The 20859-nt window shown below is 35.9% G+C and overlaps 1 protein-coding gene across 3 annotated transcripts in view; it reads left to right on the forward strand.

The window, feature by feature from the left end:
- Positions 1-20859, forward strand: part of Calx (sodium/calcium exchanger 3) — a 730262-nt gene that overhangs the window by 417856 nt on the left and 291547 nt on the right. The window lies entirely within an intron of this gene.

Here is a 20859-nt window from a genome sequence, read left to right on the forward strand (position 1 = left end):
AAGTTGTATGTCATCGATGTAATTTTCGTCCGAATTTGGTTTCTCATAGTCCCTTTTGTCATATATGTAGGCTATAACAAATGAAGCATTGAATAATTCAGTTACTTTGTTCATAAAAAATATATAAAATATGACAATATTTTGACGTTTACTTCCTTTCTGTATGTCATTCCCGGAATTTCATACACTGAAGTAAACTTCTCAAGTCAAAAATGTTACAAGCAAAAATGACTCTATCATCATGAACAGAGTGGCTAGTCAGTGCCCTTAAGTTGTCACGTGAGCAGTAGAAAGGTTGAGAAAACGTGTGACTTGCTCAAAAATGTAAGAGGATAGTGAATAAAACACGCTCTATCTCATTGTACAAAGTGAAGATAATCGGGCCAGGACGCTAGTCGCCGGTGTATTGGTTATTTCTGTGCTGATCCATAAGTTCTGAATGGCATTAAATTTTTACGTCCATCTGATGTTCGTGACGGAGAAATCGTTTATAAAGTTGTGACATGAACACCATAGGTCAAGTTCCACGAATATTCATTCAAAATTGACCACAATAATATTGATTCAACTTCAACATTGTCAAGTTCCCTTCTGCGTCTAACCTACTTCCATACTTAGAGCAATGTAAGTTACTGCCACTTGCATACCTGAGCTCTGCACCTGTTACGCTACTATTAATGGATGTTGTCGTTGCATACCATCAGTACAGTCATAGCAAATGTCTTCTATTACCCGTAGACTATGTAATTTTTGTCGTTCAAATGTTATTTGACTTTCTATAAAGTAAGATTCCTCAGCTACTTTTTAATAGAAGAAGAATTCGTTCCGGCTTCGGGAATAGAACCCAGGACCTTCAGATTGGCGCGCTGAGTGCTCTTACCATCTGAGCTATGCCGAGATCCGATCCACAGTGTCGGCCGAATTTTTGTCTATTAATAAGTATTTACGTGAATGACTACTTTAAGTCATTCATTACCCAATATTCAATAGAGGACGGCGAGGTCCTCATATAAGAATATATATCAGTATTAACACTGATTCAAAAACTGTTGTTAAAATTGCCGTAAAGTCATTAAAATATGCGTCCTGATTTATGACTCATATGTCTAAAATGCAAGTAGTACCATTGACAATACAAAGGAGGAGAGTTCGGCCGGCAGTGTGGATCGGGTCTTGACATAGTTCAGATGGTAAGAGCACTCAGCGCGCCAATCTGAGCGTCTTGGATTCGATTCCCGGTGCCGGAACGAATTTTTTTCATTAATAATTATCTACATGAATGACTACATAAAGTCATTGATTACACAATATTCAATAGAGGACGTCGAGGTCCTTATATAAGAATATAATATCCTATATAAGATTCCTGAGGTAAAATATTTCCTTCATTCATTGCATTTTCATTGAATTGCTTCTTCATATAAACCATTTGTACTCGTTTCTTCAATAGGCCTACTATAATTTCACTCAAAGCTGATCGATAGTCGAACGACCAGTGAACTAGGGTCAAAGCCGGGCAAGTACTTATACATAAATGAAAATTGTACAAGCGAGAGATTTTATAGTGTTAATGTTTCGGTATTCTTTAGGACAACGGAGGAAGGAAATATCTATAATATTCTTCTTACTGAAATCTTATCTGCATAATTTTCATCTCTATACAATACGGGTATGGTATTTATGTTAATCGAAGGAAGGTTTGTTTATAATAATGTTGGAATGTATTGGTAAGTTTCAATTATGTTGCGATTTGCAGAAGATATACGGAGGAGTTTTTCCAGTAAGAAATTTTTTGAAGAATTGATGTGAATTTATATACTTTCAGACATTTATTTTATTGGCGCGGATTTTATATTTATTTTTTACAAGTATATAAAATAAAAAAAACAAGAACACACATATGAACTAAGCTCATAATCACTATAATTGTATTCTTATTACTAAGGTTCGGATAAAGTAGCTGCATCAGGATAGATTGTATAACTGTATACGATAGGGCCTTGATTTGCATCAGACTAAGTAAACACTACCCCTTTCCACTAGCTAAAACTTTACCTGCTGAGAAGAGCGCTCCCTACCTCCTAGCTAAAACATCAGTGAGGACAGTACAGCCGATAGGAACTGAATATACATCGTCACTACTGTCGGCTGGGGACACGCGACAACTAGTTAATGTTTGTAAACAAAACGAACGGACCAAGAATGTCTATCCTGATAACTGCTACTTTATCCGAACTTTACTTATTACCTTTTATTTAATATTTACTATTAGTAAAACTATATATTTTCTTCAGTCTCGACATAGATGTTTGTGTTGTGTAGGGAGGTCAGTATTAAGTATTGTTAATAGATAGTCTGCATGTTGAGTAATAATTTCTTATTGAATTCAGAATTATACAGGGTAATCCGTTTGGGTATGGATAAAATAAAAACACCGTAAAACATTTACTACTGAACTTTATTTGTTGTTGAAACTTTGTGCATACAACACTGAAAGATGGAAGGTTCCTCAGAGCTCAACATGACCTCCATTGCGCACCCTGCACAACTCATAAAGGTGATGCAATTCAACCCATGTCCGTTGTAACATAAGAGGGTGATTTGTTGAAAAGCTTGAGTAATTTTTAATCTAAGATCATCAATGTTCCTGGGTTTCTGTGAATAGCCAGTGTCTTTAACAAAACCCTACACGAAGAAGTCAGGAGGGGTTAGATCTAGGGAGTCTGGGGACCAAGCCAAGAGATACATAGCTGCTTCTCGTACTGGGTTTCGCCTGCGACCTCCTGCATGCTTTTTTAACACAGAACCTGTTTCTACAAATGTTCGATACCACAACATTATGGAATCGTATTTAGGTACATTACGCACACCATACTCGTGTCGAAATTCTCTTTGAACTCTTTTAACACACTCAAATTTAGCATACCAAAGAACACATTGTGCCCGCTGTTGATTTGTAGTAGCCATTTTAATCATCTACGATTTTCATTTGTTATTTCAGATTATGTATTGTTGATTTTCATATATGGAAATTCCTATATTTTAATCATAATATCTGCAGTGCTTGGGAAAAGTGACATAAGTCAGTTTCCACAAACCTTTTTTGATAATTTATTGACAACTTACACTGGTTTATGTCGATTTGATTTTTTTCTGTATGAATTATTGTAATAGAAGGAATACCTATGTATTTTTTTCGAAGCGAACAGATGTTCCGTAAGTTGTCAATAAATTATCAAGAAAAGTTTGTGGAAACTGACTTGTGTCACTTATTCCGAGCACTACAGATATAACCAGCAAGAAAATTTTCTTTTCGTGTTTCTAATATTTAAAACTATTATGTCTAATGGTTTTAATTAAGGTTTCCTGTTCTGGGAATGGAGAGTTTTGCTTATTCTTCTTCGTTTTTTAAATAGGCCTAAGAAACCAGCATTGATTATGAATTATTATTACTGTTATTAGTAATAGTACTATCATATCACTCAGTTATAAGTCACCCGCGTACCTTAGATGATAGCGTATGTTCCGAAATTATGCTTGTTCGTGGGCTCGATTCCCACTTGGACTGACTACTTGTGTTGGCTTTGTCTGATATTTTCCCCAACCCTAAGATGAATGTCAGGGAATTTATGGCGAATCCTCGGCTCATCTCTCTATCACCAATTCCATCGACACTATATAACCAAGCAGTTCATATTGCATCGTTAAATTAATAAAAAAAATAAATTTGTTATCTAACGAAGCTGCATCAAATACAATAATTCGTATAGCGTTGGTGGAATTGGTCCTTTGGCGATATGAGATCTTGGATTCCCTGTGGATTTTCTGACATTAGACTTAAATAGTGCATACATTTTATCTTTCCACGCTCGCATGTGGGCAGCTGCGCTGTGCACTGCCGTTTCCGCTCTACCTCCACGATCGTGAAGAGATAAAATGTCGGCGCTATAGTTTCGTGACAACATCGAAAAAAAGACACAACCAGGTAATCAATCCAAACGAGATTCAAAGTCACACTCGATCTCAGCCTCTAAATCAGGAGGTCATAATTATATCACTCGTAATAAATGGCTGAAGCAGCTGATTTAGTGCTTTCCGATATCTACAGTTCTGCTTTGAAAGTATGTGTACTGCTAATGACATTTTTTACTTGACTGTAAATGCTAATCCAGTTGTTTGTTTTCATTCCAGGTAAGTACTCATCCCATGATGAACAGTTTACATGCCCTGCTCTGAAGAGATGGGACGTGATATCATTTAAACTTGCAGGTACGTAAAATGACTGGTGAAGTTCATCAGTGTTGAAAACCCGACGAAAACGTTTCGAATAATTAATTGGATTCCTTGTTCATCACCTGTAGATCTAGACTGATAAAGAAAGAGAGAGAGAGAGAGAGAGAGGGGGGGGGAGGGAAGGAGACTGCCATGTTAATTCAGCCGTTACGTGAAAATGGTTAGACAAGATATGTTCAAGTAAATGAACCATAAGTTCATTATTATAAAGATATTGCAAACTTACGATATTCTTTTAAAGTTTAGCTGTCATGAGACTCATATATTCCTGATCATATGTTTCGAAGCTAGAAGTAGCATTTATATACACATTTGTATTATTTATCAGGTGCCAATTTCTGTATCGGTGACTATATCAATAGAAAATGATACGAAAATAAATTCAAAAACGGTTCCTATGCCCTACCATTAGCGTACTTATCAATCATTTTACATCACTGATAGATAACCATTCGAACTGGTCTATTATTATTTTGTGGGAGGTACACAGTAGAGTTGCGATTAAGACGTGACGCTGCAAACCGGGAGGTCGCGGGTTCGATTCCGGATAGGGTCATGGATTTTCTCCATTGATCTAATTCTTCCGGCCGCACTATGACTCTGGGATTTACGCATTCTTTAACAGAAATGAGTACCAGGGATGTTTTTTTGGGGGTATAAATGTAGCGGGCACGTAGGACTGATATCCGCATAGCCATTATTGCTGATTTTCTGTACAGATGGGAGCCTTACTTTCCCGCTACCTAAATAGAGCTTCATGGCCTGAAATGGGAATGACCTTACATCTCATTATTGTTATTGTTATTATTATTATTATTATTATTATTATTATTATTATCATCATCATCATCATCATCATCACCTTTTATATTGTAAAAAATGACAATTTGTAGATAATGTATCGAATATTCACTCCAGATTATAATACAATCTTCTTTTTCACGAACAAATGTTGTGATTGTATATTTCTACGTCTCTACTTTCTGAAGCATACATTATACTTCTTTTAACAAATTACAGTATTTCCTACTGTGACAGTATTTATGGGTTTTGTGGAAAAAGCGATATAAAATCAGAAATTCCATTTTCATTTAGCACAGTCCCAGATCACCCGTTTGGAAACTTAAATAAGAGGTTTCCATTTAGAGATTCGAATTCAGATCCATGGCTTCCACGCACGACGATGGCGGAGTTGTATCTGTGGTAGAAATAGTCAAGTTGCGAGAATTTTTCTCGGGGTTCTCCTCATTATTCCACCAACATACTCCCTTCCAGTGTCATCTCTATTCCGAAAAATAGACATCTCCTGTGTGCCTCGTGACGTAGAATTCACCGTGCGGTCGGCCTGGTTGGCCCAGTTGGTATAGCGGTGGCTTTCTATGCCCGAGGATGCGGGTTCCATCCCGGCCAGGTCGATGGCATTTAAGTGTGATTAAATGCGACAACCTCATGTCAATAGATTTACTGGCATGTAAAAAAAAAACTCTTGCGGGACAAAATTCCGGCATACCGGCGATGCTGATATAACTTCGGCAGTTGCGAGCGTCGTTAAATAAATTATAACATTTTCTTCCGTCCGCCTCATTGAATGTTCCTCTCAGTTTGTCCAAAGGTCGGTAGATGGTAGTTGTGGTGAGTTCTATACGATTAAAGGAATTTGTATATGGAAGCACAGAAGTCCCCCACAGGATCTCAGTCCCTGACGGGAATATGATAACTTATATACTGGGTGGAAGATGTTCAATGGCAGTCCCTTTTAGGGATGAATCCTTAACATAGTAATGAATTTAAAAGTCGTCTATCATTTTGTTCTTTGCTTTTTGATTTCCCAGATTATTTGATTATTTTTGGTCCCATTATCTTTTAAACACATTATATTATAAACTTTTGTACATTGGAGTTCTCAATTCCAACAACTATTTTGCATAATGTTTCTGCCACGTTTACAGTTTAAGAGTAGTTTAATATATTAATTATTAAAAAACATTTAAGTAGTGGATGTTAACGAAGACGCGTGCTTCACTGTAAGGTCTGAGTTCCACAGAACTTACAAGCAAACATTCTCATGGGGGCAGATAAAGAAATTAATTTGTTTTCTTCCTCAAAGTTAATAATGCCAGAACAAGTGTTTAAACAAATTTTGGCCACTCGAGTGCAATTACAAGGATCGTCAAAAAAGTAAGTATCCATGGGGCCGTTTACAGAAAGAAAGTATAATTTCATGTAAAGATGCATTGGAACAGATACAGGAATTGTTGAGCTATTTTTCAGCATATTCCCCACCGAAAATGAGACATTTCCCATACCGTGAAATGAACAGAGAAATGCAGACGGCTGTCACACAGTCGTTCCAATCCCTTTCGGCAGACTTCTGCAACACAGAGATATAAAAGTTGATCCTATGGTATGACAAATGTCTCAATCCCAGTGAGGAATATATTGAAAAATAGATCAACAATTTATTGCTGTATCTGTTCCAATACATCTTTCCATGAAATTGTGTATTATTCCTGTAAACGGCTCCAGGGAAACTTACTTTCTTGACCGCCCTCGTAATTGCGCTCGAGTGGCCAAAATTTGTATAAGCACTTGTTTTGACATTATTAACATGGTGGAAGAAAAAAATAACTTTTCTATCTGCCCCCATGAGAATCTTTGTTCGTTAGGTTTATGAAGTCAGCGTCTAAAGCGTTTTGCAGAGCTGATCGTGCAGTAGTCAGTCTTTTCTTTACATCCATTCCCCTCACTGCTATAGAGAAAGGATGGAAGTGCTACTGAATTTACTGCGGTGTTGCTATTTTCTCTGCAAGCAAAGTCTATTTGACAATAAATGGCAATAAATAACGGAAAATGACAGATATATGAGGATTTGAAGACCGTAGATGAATGTGTAGTGTGGCGAATGGTGGGGAAGGCACAACAGGGCAGGATAATCTTACGCAACTCATTCTACCATGAATGCACAAAAAGTTTCTTTAGGTTGCAGTGCTTAGGGATGTTTCATATCCCGCCTGATAAGCATTTCTATGTCTCTAACATGTCTATGACTTCACGCAACCTTAAAACTGCGCTTTATTCGTTGCGTACACAACTGCCATCTCCTCACTGTATTAGTAGATTTAGTGACACACCAATCCTACATATAAGATGAAGTATTTCTTATGTAACATTCGTTCATTATTTAGGAAACAATAATGAGCTAATGAACTGTAATCTTATCTACTGGTGATATTCCCACACACTGTCGTGAATATTAAACGTCAAGCAGATCGATTGAAACAGCATGTTAGCTCTGTTCATTACGTTGACATGTGGTTACACTAAATAGCCCAGTTCATTATCCCCACAAAACATAAAAGCCATGTCTTTGAATAGACTGTCGCCGCCACTCCCTCGCTGTTCATTATACTGTACACCGTGTTTCATAAAGATTTGAGAGGTTACAAAACTTCATGGCAAGTAAACTACTGAACTTCCGTTAATGGAACCAGTCCAAAACGAACGACGAACTCAAACAGTTTGTGCGAGTATGTTTTCTCAAGCCGAGAGTTCACATTTCTGAAGCTAGGCTGTTTTCTATTATTCAGCTGTAACTCATATTCTTTACAGTTATGCAATGGCTGCTACGTTCTGCGTCTTGAAACTTCATACAACTAGATCAGTGATTACCGTCCAGTGTGAATTTTGTAGAAACTTCGAAAACAACTCGCCTACTGAAAATCCAATTGCCCCATGGTACAAAAAACTTAAACAAGTTGTTTGTGCAAAGGAAAATCACCTGGTGGCCCATCAACCTCAGAGGAAGACGGAAACGTGTGAAGGCATGTTTTGTGCTCAGGCCACAGAAATCAACAGCAATTGCAGCTAGAGAACTGGACTTGTCAAAAATAGTATGACCCCCACAATCACCGGACCTCATACTGTATGACGTCTTTTTGTGAGGTTACATCAAAGACAGGATATTCGACTCACCGATGTTGCGTAATGTAGCAGATCTAAAAACTGTTCGAGTTCCTCGTTCGTTCTGGAGTGGTTTAATTAACTTAAGTCCAATAGCTTATTTGCAATAAAGTTTTCTAAAGTTGTCAAACACGGTGTAGGCCTATATTAGATATTACACTGGTAATTTTTTTTTATCAAGGATAGTTCCCTTTTACCTCCCTCGTACTTAATCCCAATAGGTACCAGTACATACAACATCGTCTTGCTCCATAACAGGCTGTAATTGCTAAAAATATTTTGTTATTAGAAATGAACAATTGAAGATTTAATTCTTCTTTGGAGAATTCTCACTCCATTTAATAGAAACAAAAGTATATATAAAACTTCAGCGATTAAAATATTTGGAAGAAACACACAGAAAACAGATAAATTCATTTATATTTTTCTGCCCAAGAGCAGGTCTTTCAGTGCAATCCCATCATTTTCCAATCCTTCCTATTTTCTGAGTTCCTTTTAGTCTCCGCATACGATCCCTATATCTTAATGTCGTGTATCATCTGATATCTTCTGCTGCCCCGAACTTTTCTTCCGTTAACTATTCCTTCCAGTGCATCCTTCAGTAGGCAGTTTCTTCTCAGCCAGTGACCCCAATCATTTTTTTCTCTCCCTAATTAGTTTCAGCATTATTCTTTCTCTACCCACTCGGTCTAGCACTGCTTCATTTCATATTGTCTGTCCATTTCACACGCTGCATTCTTTCCATCCACCATGTTAATAATGTCAAAACAAGTGCTTATACAAATTTTGGCCACTCGAGCGCAATTACGAGGGCCATCCATAAAGTAAGCTTTCCTGGAACCGTTTACAGAAAGGAAACACAATTTCATGGAAAGATTTATTTGAACAGATACAGCAATTGTTGAGCTATTTTTCAACATATTCCCCACCGGAATTCAGACATTTGTTATACGATGGGATCAACTTTTGTATCCCTATGTCGTAGAAGCCTGGGATCGGAACCAGTGTGTGACAGCCGTCTGCACCTCTGTTGATCCCAAGGTATGACAAATGTCTCAGTTTTGGTGCTGAACAATTTATTGCTGTATCTGTTCCAGCAGTCCCGCGCCGTGGCGTCGTGGTCTAAAGCATCCTGCCTAGGACTCGCGTTAAGGAATGCGCGCTGGTTCGAGTCCTCATGGGGGAAGAAATTTTCTCATGAAATTTCGGCCAGTGTATGGGACCGGTGCTCACCCAGCATCTTGATGCACTTGAGGAGCTACAATAGGTAGCGAAATCCGGTTGCGAATACCAGCTATAACGGCTGGGGGGATCATCGTGCTAACCACACGATACCTCCATTCTGGTTGGATGATCGTCCACCTCTGCTTCGGCATGTGGGCGTCCGTCTAGACCCTTCACGGGCTGTAGCGCCACGGATTATTATTATTATTATTATTATTATTATTATTATTATTATTATTATTATTATTATATCTGTTCCAGTAAATCAATTCATAAAATTGTATCTTCTTTCTGTAAAAGGTCCCAGGAAAAATTAACTTCTGAACGGCTCTCGTAATTGTGCTCGTGTGGCCAAAATTTGTTTAAGAACTTGTTTTGACATTATTAACATGGTGGGAGAAAAATAAAATAATTTTTTATCTGCCACCATGAGAATGCTTGCTTGTCAGCTTAGGATCAGCAGACAAATACGTCTATTGCCTCAGCTACGCCGGTGGCTATTTTAGTGAAATAACTTGAAGGAGAAGTCGTTCTTAATGCTGTGTTAGAGTATTTTCAAATACAGTGGACCCTCCAAAGTTCGACAAAACAGAATTGAAAGTTCAGTCCAATAAGGATAGTCGATGTGGCAGGTGAAATGAATACAAATTCTTATTGGTTATCCATCAGTACTATACTTGCATTTTCTTCCTGCCCCGAGACTTATGTATGCGCTTCTAGTACCACAGTGGGTTTTGCCAGTTCCGTCTCACAAACGGGACAATTCTCAAATAGAAAAAGAAGAGTTCATTAATTTAAAATCAGTGATCAATATAGATGTCCTAATCAATAAAATATTCTGTTTTCCTTTAAAAGAAGTATCCTACAAGACACAGAACCATTTCCCATTCAAATGGCAAACCCATTTTTAGTGCCCATATAGGGGCGTGTCTAATTCCCCTACGTAAGCAGTTGAACTATAGGATGTCGAACTTGATTTCTGTCGAACTTAAGAGCTTCCACTGTACTTGAAACTGATTCCAAGCTCTACAAGAATATTGAACTGTCATCCTTCTCGATGAACTCTTGATCGATGTGTGGCTATACTAATTAATGGACTTGATGTAAAATATTTAGTGGTTCATTACATGAACATAATGGTATTGAACGCGCCGTGTTTATAGGGCACTAGTGTCTAAGGAACAATAGCCCCTGTCAAACGCAATACACTCGATAAGCGTCTCCAGCTCGATACACGTACCATCCGTGCTTGCCCGCGACACTAATTCTGACACTGATTCGCGTTTGTAATGCAGAATCATACCCAGGAATTATTAACATTCATTGAACATTCCCTCAGTTGAAACGGTACTTTTACTTTCTCGTTTCTGCAACGTAGCAAATTTTTATAGTTAGAAATTATCCAGAAACATAGAAAGAAATTCATTTAAAAATCCATAACTTTACAGATACTCCCTCATAAATAACTTCTGTTTAGGAACAAAATTTTACTTGGAGTATTTTGTGACCAAAAAAATAATTAGAGTGAATCGGGGGAGATAATTATTGGGGGAAGATGCTTATTTCTTTGTAGTTTCACATTCTTCCGAGAGAGAACGCCACGCGCATGTCTTCATGATCACTGAGGCAGTTGAATGTCTGTAGAGCGGAAGCTAACTCATTTTGCCACGTGTTCTTGTTGTGGGAAGAAGAAACGCAAGAAAATAGCTCATTTTTTCTGCTTAAAATAATATCCATCTATGCCTTTCAATTATTCTAAGTGGATGTATTATTATTTCATTACTAAATCATTTTTAAGGAGATAAAAGTTATTAACAAAAATAAAAACACTCTCAAGTTATAATGATTGTACCTTCAAGATCTGTTGTTTCTGGCGATACCTAACTGAAACACCTGGATTGCTGAATGAATGAATGAATGAATGAATGAATGAATGAATGAATGAATGAATGAATGAATGAATGAATGAATGAATGAATGAATGAATGAATGGGGAAAGAGGAGGGAATATCAATTGAAAGGTACACGATGCTAATCGCGTCCTTGCAACGATTCCTCAAACTCCTGGATGGCTCAATGTCTTCTGTCTTTCATGATCCAGAGCCGTCCACCCGAGAAATACACGGACATTAGTTAAACCGAACACTGGATCACTACGCGAGACGGAAGAGCTTCGCACACTGTCTATAGCGCCAGGCGTTCAGTAGCAATATATCATTTCTATTTTTCGTAACTAGTTGTGCACGACTCTATCTGGAATCTTCTTCCTGCCGATATTAGAACCTGTCGGATAGTATCGTTTTTCAAAACTAAAATGCATAATTATCTAATTCAACAGACATAGTATATTACATTCGCTCTTAAATACAATACATATGTTGTTGTTGTTTAGTCAACTGTCCGAATCTAGGTCTGAACCTCACAAGTGATACCAAGAAGGTACCACTTATGAGGCAACTAGGCCAGGAGATATTAGGGTAAGGTGGCCAGTTAATACATATACAAGGAATATTTACTAATTTGAGATTTTTCACACTATTTTACTGAATTGATTTTCTCTTAAGTGTTAAACAGTGATTAGACTGGTTATATTTAAATACCTAAATAATTGTGTTTTTACTTTGTAAATCATAATAATTCTAAATAATTATCGTTACATTTCTAATGTGTTCAGCTTATCTGGTAACTTAAATAAGTTTCAGTAATAGTATTTCACAACGTAAGAGTCTATTAATGTTGTTATTATTATTATTATTAAGTTATTATTATTATTATTATTATTATTATTATTATTATTATTATTATTATCTCTACTACAACTAATGTCGATTTTCTGCGATATTCGGAGCTTAGTCTACTTCTTGCTTTCCTGCGGATCTCCAAGGCCTGTATTAAATAATATCATCAGGCGTTAATTTTTCTTGTAGTTGTATTGCATTTCTGGTGGTGTGGAAGAGAAGGCCAGATGGCCTTAACTTCACCAGAGCAAATAAATAAGTAAATAAATAAACAGCTCTTTTAACTCCAATATGTTTAATACACATTATTATTATTGTTAGTGTTATAATAATAATAATAATAATAATAATTTTTATTATTATTATTATTATTATTATTATCTCTACTACAACTAATGTCGATTTTCTGCGATATTCGGAGCTTAGTCTACTTCTTGCTTTCCTGCGGATCTCCAAGGCCTGCATTAAATAATATCATCAGGCGTTAATTTTTCTTGTAGTTGTATTGCATTTCTGGTGGTGTGGAAGAGAAGGCCAGATGGCCTTAACTTCACCAGAGCAAATAAATAAGTAAATAAATAAACAGCTCTTTTAACTCCAATATGTTTAATACACATTATTATTATTATTAAGTTATTATTATTATTATTATTATTATTATTATCTCTAATACAACTAATGTCGATTTTCTGCGATATTCGGAGCTTAGTCTACTTCTTGCTTTCCTGCGGATCTCCAAGGCCTGTATTAAATAATATCATCAGGCGTTAATTTTTCTTGTAGTTGTATTGCATTTCTGGTGGTGTGGAAGAGAAGGCCAGATGGCCCTAACTTCACCAGAGCAAATAAATAAGTAAATAAATAAACAGCTCTTTTAACTCCAATATGTTTAATACACATTATTATTATTGTTAGTGTTATAATAATAATAATAATAATAATAATAATAATTTTTATTATTATTATTATTATTATTATTATTATTATTATTATTATTTCTCTTAGAGCTGCGTGTTTATATCATTGAAATTTACTGTCCTCTTACAATAGTTACTCAGTTTGATAATGGTTTTCCTCTTCATTTATGGATGTCCCCGTGATGATCGGATTTTTACCACTTGTGTGCGACATGATTTGAGTGCGATGGTCAGTATTGAAGTTGAACCATCTGCTGTCACGGATTAAGTGGGGAAATCGTATTAAGGTTCACTGCAGAACATTACTGTTATCATTAATCTCTTTTCATTTCCATGTTAGCTCTAAGTGAAGTGTGTTCACTTAATGCTATTTTATTTGCCAGGTTATATTGTTTCACGCAATCCTCTCTCATATGTATATGCTTTTTGACTCCGAATGGCACTGAATTTGACATTGATTTAACTTCACTGTACATGCTATAGGCTTATGTTTTAGTTCGTGAATCTGTTATCCGATTATTCTGTTGTGATATATTAACAATTCTCTGACGTAGCCTGCTATCGTACACCTTGATTCTGGATTATATGTTTTAATTATTTGTATTCAAACAAAATTGTCATTCAAGTCCACTCATTATATAATTTAAGTAATTTGTTTGTTCATATCAGTAACAAAATAGAGTTCAGAACTATACAGTTGCGTCCCGTAAAATACGTTTCGTTTTTTCCCTCCATACCCTCTTTGCTCAATTTATGTTCTTGTTGTCCATTAGATCAAAAATAAGGAACCCTTTTTGGATAGTCTACTTCTTTTCGTTCTCCGTCAAGGACTAATTAACTGATAAAGTTCAACATTTTGTCACAAAATTTTATGTTTTAATGTGAAATGTATTTTAGAGTACTTACTGTACGTACATGGAGATCTTTATAGAACAACATATTTCTGCACATTTCAAGGATAAAACTATAATTCTTTTAATCATTTATTATCATAATTAATAATAATAATAATAATAATAATTCTTTATTTATACTGGCAGAGTTAAGGCCATAGGGCCTTCTCTTACACTCTACCAGGTCACAATTCGCTGCTCTCTAAAATTGACTGATCATATTGGGAATGATTGGAAATTAAATTAATGGTTTCTCAAAACACGCAATTAAATCTTTCATATAAGACAATTTTTATCTCGAAAATGAAGCAGAAACGAGCAAAATTATATCAATTTTTTTTTTGTTTGAAATAATTCAAAGAATACGTGTTCTGCCCCAGGGCAGGTCTTTCACTGCAAACTGATCTTCCTCCAATCTTTCCTATTTTCTGTCTTCATCTTAGTCTCCGCATATGATCCATATACCTTATTGTCGTCTATCATCTGATATCGTCTTCTGCCTCGAACTCTTCTGCCGTTCACCATTCCTTCCAGTGCATACTTCAGAATGCAGTTTCTTCTCAACCAGTGACCCAATCAATTTCTTTTCCTCGTCCTGATCAGTTTCAGCATCATTCTTTCTTCATCCACTCTTCTCAACACAGCTTCGTTTCTTAGTCTGTCCATCCATTTCACACACTCCATCCTTCTCCATATCCACATTTCAAATGCTTCTAAGTCATCGGTGTAGCTTTGTCGGCTAAGGTGCTTGCAAATTTTTTGTGTTCAGATTGTTTGTCCTCTACGCCAATAAGAAATAAGGGTATGCGCCTCATTATTAGCCTATTATTATTATTATTATTATTATTATTATTATTATTATTATTATTATTATCATCATCATCATCATCATCATCGTCCTTGCAGGTATTAGGCCTAGTGGCCTGTTACGGTCTCCGTCCATCTTTTCAGGAGGCGTACCGAAGATCGTCTTCCATGTGGTATATAGCGGAGAATTTGTTTTGGGAGTCTGAAACGGTCCATCCTATTGACATAGTTAAGCCATTTTTGTCTATAGGTGTAATTTTCAATTCTAATGTAATTAGTTCCTTCCTTTTTTGGTCAAGCAAGCTGTAGCCGGCAGTCCTCCTTAGAATTCTCATTTCCGCAGTTGTTAGGCGTTGAACGTCTGAGATTATTATTATTATTATTATTATTATTATTATTATTATTATTATTATTATTATTATTATCCTCTCCTGATACACTACTTATATTATATTATGCTTTAGTAAGGTCTAAATTAGAATATGCATCTGTTGCGTGGAACTCTATTACTTCTACTGATTCAGCTAAACTAGAAAATATCCAAAGAAAATTCATTTCTCTTTGTGCGTTCAGATTTGTACCTAACTCCTCTTCTTTAAATCATGAACTATCTAGTAAATATTTTAACTGTACCAGTCTGTATTCGAGACGTCAGGATATTGATTACACTTTCTTTAATAATGCTATTAATGGTGTCATTGTTTGTGATTCTTTTATACATAACACCTACCTTAGAATTCCCGTGAAAGATTTTCGTGGTCAAAGAATTTTCTTCACTAAATTATTTAAATCCCTTTCTCCAATAGCCAGGTGTATTAAAAATGCTAATTTGCAAGATCTGATTTGATTTTACTTATGCATGATATATCCTTACTTGTTATTTAATATCTTTTATTATTTGTTAGATATTGCCATTTATTTTGTTGCATTTGGTGAATGATTAATGTTGGCCATTATATTGATTGTATTTCATCTCACTGTCATTTCTGTCATTCATTCTCATAATCATTTGTTCTATTTTGTTTTGTTTTTTTTTTTATTTTGTGCTAAACTGTAATTGACTTTGTGCTGTTGTTTTGCACATTAATATTCGAAATAAATAAAAATAAATTATTTGTTATTATTATTATTATTATTATTATTATTATTATTATTATTATTGTTGTTATTGTTATTGAAAGTTTTCCAGGATCTCTAATTGTCCATACTTAGCCAGTGTCCAAAGCATTTCACGTTCTCCTGTTCTTTTACCTGTTTTCAATCTACTTAAATTCCCAATTCGGTCCTGTCCGAACACTTCAGTTATCATCAAGCACGATCCATCCCAATTACAATTTTTCTACTTATAGTTGCAGACCAAAAAAGTAAGCTCAAACTGTTAGGATATCGGTTTGCGAAGTAATTCTCATTTTTATATCTTCAGCTGTATCTTTCTTACTTGCCATTATACTTATTTACTTACTTACTTACTAACTGACTTTTAAGGAACCCGGAGGTTCATTGCCACCCTCACATAAGCCCCCCATTGGTCCCTATCCTGAGCAAGATTAATTCAGTCTCTATCAACATATCCCACCTCCCTCAAATCCATTTTAATAGTATCTTCCCATCTACGTTTCGGCCTCCCTAAAGGTCTTTTTCCCTCCGGCCACCCAACTAACACTCTATATGCATTTCTGGATTCGCCTGCTACATGCCTGCCCATCTCAAACGTCTGGATTTAATGTTCCTAATTATGTCAGGGGAAGAATACAATGCGTGCAGTTCTGTGTTGTGTAACTTTCTCCATTCTCCTGTGACTTCATCCCTCTTAGCCCCAAATATTTTCCTAAGCACCTTATTCTCAAACACCCTTAACCTCTGTTCCTCTCTCAAAGTGAGACTGCAAGTTTCACAACCATAATGAACAACTGGTAATATAACTGTTTTATCAATTTTAACTTTCAGATTTTTTTACAGCAGACTGGATGATAAAATCTTCTCAACCAAATATGGCATTTCCCATATTTATTCTGTGTTTAATTTCCTCCCGAGTATCATTTATATTTGTTACTGTTACTCCCAAGTATTTGAATTTTTCCACCTCTTCAAAGGATAAATTTCCAATTTTTATATTTTCATTTCGTACAATATTCTCGTCACGATACATAATCATATACTTTGTCTTTTCGGGATTTACTTCCAAACCTATCTCTTTACTTGCTTCAAGTAAAATTCCCGTGTTTTCCCTAATCGTTTATGGATTTTCTCCTAATATATTCACGTCATCTGCATAGACAAGCAGCTGATGTAACCCGTTCAATTCCGAACCCTCTTTCCATTACGTCTAAACATAATTATATTGTATACGAGAAATATATATCTTACCCTTTTCAATTAGCGATTACTAACATAAATAAATGATTTATGCCTCAATATTATTTATATAATATGTATCACAAATAGCTTTCACTTGTTGTGCGTGGGCCTTCAATATCACTATTTTGATTGGTGACTCGAAGTGACGTCAAGGAATAAGCAGCGTAACGTTGCGTGTCGGGATATTCTTGGTGAAGTATAATGGTCGTTGAAAAATAGAACAGCCTCTCCCTCACTCCCGCTACACTAGCACGGTTCATCGGTTGTTTGAATGAGGTATGTGTCGTCCATTATTGATGAGACAAGCATTCTGATGATGGCCCAGGTCACGGCCATTGCTTGGCAAACCCGTTAGGAATGAAATACGAGTTCTATAAGGATCCCGAGGACGGTATTTAATTTTTTCTAAAGCATTCTGACAAGAGAACAGCTATTACAATTATGAATTTAGAACACATCCATTACTTGAAGCCGAATGACACATCAACAGAATTACAACTCCAATAAATTTTATTCTGATTACAGTCGGAATCACTTAAGAGATTAGAGCGTCTCTTCCTAAAGTCTATTGAAATGGCTGCAGCTAACTCACCTGGTTACTTCTCATCAAAGGAACCGCAGTTTAGTTTTCCTCAAACCTTTTCAAACAATGGTAGTATCAGGACAGGATATCTTATCTACAAATAATAATAATAGAGTGAATCGGGGGGAGATGACTATCGGGGGGAGATGACTATCGGGGGAAGATGCTTATTTCTTTGTAAGGTGGGTGCTCCTGTTATGGCCACCCCCCTATTGTGAGTTAGTTAATAAAAAAATCCGCTAAATTGCAGCAGCATCCAGTGAAAGGGCATCCTGGTATGTCACTTGGTCGTTTTCCATCCAGTCAGGTTGAGCAATATTGCCTATTTTGCGGTTTTAATGTGACTTCTTATTTTTCTCTGGTAAGTCTCCTTTGTTTTATGCATGTTTTTCAAAGACTTGTTTCATGAAAAACATCGTACTCCATTCAGTTTTTAATGTTCTGTTGATTGGTATTGTAGTTGATGGCGTATCTTTTACGAGTTGTTCATAATCAAACGATTTTCGTGAAAGCTTACCTGCTCCTGATATGGCCATATCAAATGCACCATGGCCATATGAAGTTCATTTCACTTTTATTTTTTCACCTGACAAATTTACATGCCTTATAGCTGGGATTACGCAAAAATTTTGTATTTTAAGAAAAACAACTTAATTTTTTATGGAAAAACCTCTTTTGACTACACTTTTGAATTATAAAAAAGATTATTAAGTGTCATTTTTATTCATTTTACACCAAAATTATTTAATTTTAACACAACTGCGCTATCAAACTGAAAACAATCACGATTTGTAGAACATGGAACAAGGGTGGCCATATCATGTGCACATGTTCCTGATATGGCCACTGGGTAGACTTTTGGAATTTGGGACTTTTTGGACAATTAGAGCTATTTTTATGGGGAAAGGAAATTGTTTTAAGAAAGTTCATTAGACTGAGAACGAGTAAGAAAAAAGTGGTTTACACTTTTTTTTTTCAAAATGTCGGCTAGAAAAATTCTCAAACCTTAGCATGGCCATATCAGGGACACCTACATTAATTCCACATTCTTCCAAGAGAGAACGCCACGCTCATATCTTCATGATTACTGAGATAGTGGAATGTCTGTAGAGTGGAAGCTAACTCATTTTGCCACGTGTTCTTGTTGTGAGAAGAAGATAAGCAAGAAAACAAGGTATGTTAAAATTTTAATACATCCTTGAATTCGTAATAACTGCCAAACTTTTGTAATGGATACTGTAGTAAAGCTTCTAAAGTTTATATTCTTAACAATCAACGACCTTGTTCCGCCATCTTAGGTTGCGTCACAGCGCTAGGCAACTTACCCCGATAGTTGGGAAGATGATCACTTTTTTTCGGGATAAGATGACAACTTGTTGCAAGAGTATAATTTTTTGTTTTATTGCAGGGAATGTGTAAACATTACATAAGATCCTGTGATAGAAGTCAGTGGATTGAGGACAGCCTTCATCTTGCGATGGAACATATTATAACAGAGGCTATGAACTGTTTTAGAGCATCGCAAGCATACGAGATTCCTTACCATACCCTTAAACGCCACCTAAAAAAGACTGATAACAAAAAATGTACTGTATTGAATTCATTGTGTGCAAGAAGTGATTTCACGAGTCTTGCACACGGCAATAAAATATGTGCAATGACTGTGTTACTAAGTGGTAATAAACGAGTGAGAGAGTGTCCATGAGCTTTAGATTAGGTCAATTTTGTTATAAACATGTATCAAACCAAAGTTCAGGTAAAATACATATATCAGTAAATGTGTTAATTTCATTTGCCATCTTACCCGACTATCGGGGAAAGTTGCCTACAGAGCAGGCAAGAAGAAAACCTATATCTATAAAAAAGTTAATTAATGTTTCCTGTTTTGTACCAAAAATATAATTTCAAAATACCTTCCAGACTTTGATATTTCAATATGAAATTCAAAACTAAATGAAGAGTATCTTAAATTTTCAATCAAAGAAAAAGTCAGGCATCTTCCCCCGATCCACTCTAAATGTTTATTTTTTCTGGTAGAGTTAAGGCCGTGAAGCCTTCTCTTCCACTCAACCAGAGGATAAAAAGGACATACATTATAATATAATGTTAGTACAACATAAAGTTAAAGATATACCTAAAACAAGATCTAAACAGAAAAATATGCATAAGCCAGAGGATTATAGAACTTACTTACACTAGATGACAAATTGAATTACATGATTACTTTATAAACTAGTTACAATTGTGAATTTTAATATATATTCTGAGACACTGTGCTTTCTAAAATAAGATGTTTCGCTTTGGACTTGAAAGCGTTTAAGGTAGGGCAGCCCCTAACATCGGATATAGATCCCAGACTCATTTCGCTAGCATTATCTTCATATCATTTAGACACTGTAACCACACCAGTTGATGAGGCGTCGTAAACTAACCGACTAAATAATATTATGTTTGCATAAATATATATGCGTATATGTATATGTAATTATGTATCCAATATTGTTGTTCAGTGAACTGTCTGAACGTCACAAGTGATACCAAGAAGGTACCACTTATTAGGCAAATAGACCAGGAGATAATGGGGTAGTGTGACCAGTTCCTTTCCCCCTCCATTGCATACATCAACTGACTAGCTACATATTACACTAGTCAGACTTCAGATGCGTACAAACAATTTGTTCTTCCTCTGACACATATCGTCAAGTGAGATTGTACTGCCTGATAATAATAGATGTACAGTAGTGGCAAAAAAACCGGGCCGGACCGACCTTGTAGCTGATTTCAGAGCCTTGTTCACTCCAGAGCACGATAGACTGGTAACTATGACTTTCGTGGTTCGAATCCTGCCTGGGAAGGAAACTTTTTTTGTTCCTTATTCAAATTCGTTCCCAATACTTTTCGATTGCAGCGATATTTTACTACTTAATTAACTTATTATTCTCAGAACATGAGTTTGACCAGCAATCGAAAAGTATTGGGAATAAATTTGAATAAGGGACAAAAAAAAAGTTTCCTTCCCAGGCAGGATTCGAACCACGAAAATCTTAGTTACCAGTCTATAGTGCTCTGGATGAACAAGGATCTGA

This window comes from Periplaneta americana, chromosome 17 (genome assembly GCF_040183065.1).
Source record: "Periplaneta americana isolate PAMFEO1 chromosome 17, P.americana_PAMFEO1_priV1, whole genome shotgun sequence".
Classification (NCBI taxonomy): Eukaryota; Metazoa; Arthropoda; class Insecta; order Blattodea; family Blattidae; genus Periplaneta; species Periplaneta americana.